General features: G+C 35.2%; 1 pseudogene; it reads right to left on the bottom strand.

Moving 5' to 3' along the window:
• Positions 1 to 811: 811 nt before the first annotated feature.
• On the bottom strand, positions 812 to 4,649 carry LOC133790749 (putative calcium-transporting ATPase 13, plasma membrane-type; annotated as a pseudogene).
• Between the last annotated feature and the right edge of the window lie 1,484 nt (positions 4,650 to 6,133).

Here is a 6,133-nt window from a genome sequence, read left to right as displayed (position 1 = left end):
CCCGCCCAATCTGTAATATTTGAGAACGAAATTTTATTGTTTCCTCATCCTAATTGTTCATTTAACAAATGTATCACTATCAAATTTCACATTTTTTATTCTCAATTTTTTTTCTTAATCAGTGGTAGCACATCTTATACGATCTCAAGATGAGAATCAATGTGACAATATAAGCACAGGTTGCAAATGCTTCATTGTTATCTAGTGAATATGTTTAAAACTCTTGCTATTGCTATTTTGCTAGATAATTAGAATCAAATAAAAGCACTTTGATTAAAATTATTTTAGCTGTGTTGTCATTTCTTTCAAGAGTCAAGACTTTGTATGATTAATTCTAAACCCCACAAGAACGTTATGCTTAGTACCTGTTTATACATGATAAGTTTCTCTAAACTAGCTTGAAAATTAAGTTTAATTGTCATCTATTTTTCTGGAAAATATGTATTTGTCGAAATCAACAATAAAGAGTATAGAAAATCTATTACACACAAAAAAGGAGTAATAATGCCATAAAATTTCAATGAAAGCCACCTCAAAAAACTACTATAAGCTACAAGTATGTATGAAATTATATAAAAAGAAACCTAAATTATGAAAATCTTTACTTCATATAATGAGATACTGTGCTAGGTTCACAGAATTTAATTGGTAGTTGAAATTGCCTTATTATTATTATATTTTTTTGGGTTGAATAGAATCATTTTTTATTCAAAAAGAAAAAAAAATTGCATTTTTTTTCTTTATTACTTTTGAGTTAGAGAAGGTTGCATTCTATTTGTGTAAATCAAATCATGTGGTAGAATCATTAGGATGAAAATCAGTTTATGGTTATATGCAAACAAAACAAAATGATAATGTGCATGTAAAGCACATTATACAGTGTGAATGTAAAGCACGGCAACATGCATTTTAAAGTGATAATGTGCTTCATTTCTACTGTTCAAACTACTATTAACAGATGCCAACTCATTCTTTTCTACATAACAAAACAAAATGACTACTTAGCAATAAATGCTCATGATCCTAACCCTACCATTACGAAATCTTTCACAAAGAAAAAATAAAATAAAGAACAAACTACGCAAACGAACACATTGCTACTGTCTTTTAACTTGCAGGATCTACTTGGAGTCAGACCTTGCTTCCAGAAACTGGAATGCACTTGACGAGCCAACCAATGGGCCAAGACAAAGCTGCAATGCCAATGCTCGCACCCCATTGCCCCCAATTCAGCCTCTCAGTACTAGCAAACTTCTTCAGAAACTCCACCATCAACACTTGAAGCAGTATAGTAACTCCAATTATACCCAAAAATAGTTTGTTCTTGTGTATCCCTTCAAATATATTCTTCTTTTCCAGTTTTCTTGCGTTGAATTCGTTGAAGACTTGGCATAGCACAAAAGTATTGAATATGAGTGTGTTCTTGACCTTTTCATCCACACCAAAGATGGATCTCCCCTTGAATTGTAGAGTCAGCAAGACAGTCACCTGAAACAAGGCATGTACAATGAGGTTTCTCCACATGATTCTGGTTATGAGAGGCTCCTTTCGACCCACCGGCGGCTTCTTCATGAGTTCATTAGTTGGTTGCTCAGTGGCTAATGCTAAAGCTGCCAATGTATCCATGATAAGGTTCACCCACAAAAGCTGGACAGCAGTCAATGGGACTTTACCAGAAGACACAGATGCAACAAAATTGATGACCAGAGCAGCCACATTCACAGTAAGCTGAAACTGAATGAATTTCTGAATGTTGTTGTATACACACCTGCCCCATCTTAGAACGGTTACCACTGAAGTGAAATTATCATCCAAGATAACTATGTCCGAGCTTTCCTTGGCTACTTCAGTTCCTTGGATCCCCATTGAAAGCCCAATATCCGCTTCCTTAAGAGCTGGTGCATCGTTTGTTCCATCTCCAGTGACTGCTACTACGTGACCTTTTTGCTTCAAGCACTCAACCATTAAAAGTTTGTCAAATGGGGATGATCTAGCCATGACACGGATTCTTTCAACTTTCTCCATTCTTTCTTGTTGTGAATAATTCCTGAACTTCACCCCTTCAACTATAGCATCACTACTTTCCATATCCTCATCAGGTTTTAGAATCCCACAATCAATTGCAATAGCTCTTGCAGTGTGGACATTATCACCCGTTATCATTTTAATGTTCACACCGGCAGCAGTGCAAGTCTCAACTGCCACCCTAACTCCCGGTCGGCACGGGTCCTTTAGCCCTGCTAGAGCAAGTAACGTGAGTTTACTTTCTTCAAGCTTCTCATGAACCTGTTCATCTCCATCAAGTTTTTTATGGGCAAAGGCAATGCATCTCAAGCTTTTGGCAGCCATATTCTGGATGTTTGTTTCAATACATCTTCTTTCTTTGTCATTCATGACCCTAACTGTTCCATCTCTGTCATAATACCTTGAGCACATGGCAAGGAGCATTTCAGCAGCGCCTTTCCAGTGGGTTTGAAGAGTCTTCTCATGCTTTCTTCGTATTAATACTCCACTCCTCTTTTTCTCTGAATTGAAGGACTCTACTTGGATTATCTCACATTGTGTCTTCACTTCATCTATATCCAACTCCAAGCTGAATACTGCCCATGAAAGTATTGCTTTCTCAGTTGGGCTACCAGAAATCTCAAGAGCAGATACAGGACTTTGCTTATAAATACTTCCAGTGGTGTTTAAACCAATGGATTCCTGCAGTAAGCTGATAACTGTTGGAGACATTTGTAACACACCATCCTCACTCAAAGGTTCTTTGCCAAGCCAAACCTCCACCACCTTCATCTCATTCAAAGTAAGAGTTCCTGTTTTGTCAGTACAAATTGTTGTGGCTGATCCCATTGTCTCACAAGCAGAGAGCTTTCGAACCATTGCATTGTCTTTCATCATTCTCTTCATTGAATACGCAAGAGTAAGAGTAACAGCAAGCGGCAGACCTTCAGGAATTGCTACCACAACGATTGTCACTGCTGCAGCAATAATGCCTAGAACAGCATTCATGATATCATCAATCTTGGTCTGGCTGCCATTGAATTCCCTCGATCCCTTATCATCAGTGGTGTGCCCTGTGAAATAACGCACCATCAAAACGACAAGAACAAGTGCAGCAACAGACAGACCAACCTTTCCTATTAAAGATGTCAACTTCTCCAGCCGTGCTTGCAAAGGCGTCTCCTCATCCAAGTCCCGACTTACTGAGCTCATCATCTCTCCCCAAGACGTGTTCATGCCCACAGAAGTCACAAGCATGGTTCCAAACCCATCAGCCACCTTTGTTCCCGATAACAGGAAGGGATTCCCAGCGGCATTGATCTCAACATGGTCGCTTTCACCGGTCATACTCGACTCATCCACTTTCAAAGCATGGCCTTCCAAGAATAACCCATCAGCCGGAATCTGATCACCAATCTTCAAGCAAACGACGTCACCCACCACAATGTCAAAGATGGATATTGGATGACGTCGTCCATCTCTAACCACTTCCACCCTTATGTCACTGCTCTTTGTGGAAAGCTTCTGAAATTGTCTAGACTGATTGAAGTTGGACACAGCAGAGACACCAACGACGAGAAAGACTGCAAAAATAATACTCCCCCCATCAAACCAACCGTCTTTCCAGCCATGTTGCTTGATACCAAACCCTAAAGAGAGCAGGGCACAAGCCAAGAGAATGATAATAACGGTGTCTTTGAACGCATCAAACACAAAAGTCAGAAACCCTTTTGCAGGTGGCTTTTGGTATTCATTAGCACCAAGAACATTCTTTCTATATATGAAATCAGCATCACTACTATTAATAATACCATCCTGACATCAGTTTCAAGGGTTTTAGCTAATTCTTTGACTCCTCCATATTGACTAATGAGACTTTCAATGTTCTTAGCCCTAACAATATCAGCAAGAGCTTTCGGATCAATATTATCAAGAAAGGAAAAATGATCATTACCACCTGATGCTATCTTGTCGTCTCGATTCTCGGCGTCGGCGGTGGAGGGGAGGACATCAATGGAGACGTATGAGAGGGAGCGCAAAAGGGTTGCTTTGCTTTCACGTACGTTCTTGGCAAGATAACGAAGAGTTGTAGTGAAGGATATGGCAGTGAAAGCCAACCTCCATTTGCGTTTGTGGGATTTGGTTGGTGAGCCAGTTTCGGCTTCGTTCTGCTCATCATGCATGGCTATTTGAAAGGGTTTTCTTGGCATCAGAGACATGGATATGGATTGTTAAGTTGAGTCTTGAGAAAAAGAAGGAGAAGAAGAAGCAGGTATTCACTATATATTTACTGACACACAATACGAACAAAGGAAAGTAAAAACAAAAACGATTGAAGGAGTTGGAGGTAATGAGAAACTGAGAATTAATGTACACATATATATTTTACATATTACATACGTGGCGCCTTCAGTTACATTTAGAAGGTGATGAGAAAGATCACTGTGTCTTCCTGGAAATTACTAATTTTTTTTTGTTGACAAAACGTGGATCCAAATTACATATTTGGGGAAATGATAATTTTTTTTCTTAAAAAAAAAAGGAAAATTACTTAATTCATTTTGAAGATTTGGTACGTAGATGTGGCACAAATAAATTAATGTCATAACTCCTAAATGACACTTGTAGATTTTTTTTTTCTTTTGTGGCTCTTGTAGTTGTAGATTTTATTTTAATTTCACATTGTTTGTACTCTAATAATTCTCTTTACATGTGTTGGAGAATGCTTCTAAAAGCACTTTTAGCCTTAGAAAAAGTAAAAACTATTCTAAAATTATGGGTGGATCTTTATATATTAACCTTTATCTTTTAAAAAGATATTCTTCCTTAAGCGAGTAAAATTTGACATAAGCAATTTTGGTTATAACTGTTTTTTTAATAAGTTTTTCTTTATAATTATAGGCCAATTTTTGGGTGCACCCCCAGAAACAGGTACACTGGTATACCCCCTTTATTTTTGTATCTATATAATTTTCGACACAATTTTTTATAACATGTGCATTGTAGTTATTTAGAAAAAAATTTATATTTTTTTGGACATTGTATTTTGTCTAATTACCTGTTTGGTTCTGTGTTTTGATAAATGACTTTTTGGATCCTGTGTTTTGATAAATGACTTTTTCGACTCTGTGTTTTGTAAAATGTGGTTCAAATAGAACCATAAACTCGATTTTGGTCAAAGTTTTCAGAACTAAAATTACAAATAATTCACAAAACTAACAATTTAAAACAAAAATAAAATAATTTTGCCGAACAACTGTGTTGTTATATTTTATTTTTTTTCATCAAAATTATGTTTAGGGGTCTATTTGAACCATTTTACAAAACACAGTGTCCAGGAATTTGTCAAAACACAGTGTCCAAACAGGTAATGAGACAAAACACAAGGTTCAGAAAAATATAAACCCTTTAGAAAATCTTACAAAATTTTAAGAAATTCTTAATAATTTACAGTGTCAAAAATAATGCTAAAAAATTTGTTGCACGTGTGACTATTTTTTTATGCGCCTAAAAATTAATCTATTTGAAACTGGGTTTTGACATTGTAAATTATTTAAAATTTCTTAAAAATCTGTCAAATAACTCTAAATAACTATAATATAAATCGTGATAAAAAAATTTGTGGCAAAAAATTATCCAATTACCAAAAACGGAAAGGGTACACCCGTGCACCTTTTTGGGGTGTACCCCATAATTATATATATATATATATATATTTTAAAAATATCACAATAACAAATATATATTTATTAATAACTTAGACTATTTTTAGTATATGTTAAATTGAAATAATTTTTAGTATGTGTGAAATTTAATGTAATTACACAATATATTACATTGTGAGGAAACAAAAGAAGATATTTAGTTTTATTATTTTAATTGTTTTTACTTTTTTTTTTATATATATCTTTAATAATATTTAATTACTTTATCTGATTTTTAAATATTTAAAAACTAATAAAATATATATATTTTTAAAAATTATGTGACATGCCATATTTTTAATGATTATGACTAATTTAAACGACGTGGTCCAACTAAAACTCGACATATAATTGACCGATAACGTTGAGATATGGACGCTTGTAAAGAAAGTGTAACGAAAAATGTTTATGTCCAAAATAATAAG

This window comes from Humulus lupulus, chromosome 7, assembly GCF_963169125.1.
Source record: "Humulus lupulus chromosome 7, drHumLupu1.1, whole genome shotgun sequence".
NCBI classification, from domain to species: Eukaryota; Viridiplantae; Streptophyta; class Magnoliopsida; order Rosales; family Cannabaceae; genus Humulus; species Humulus lupulus.
Note: the sequence above shows the minus strand (reverse complement) of the source record. Positions and strands in the feature narration are given on the sequence as shown.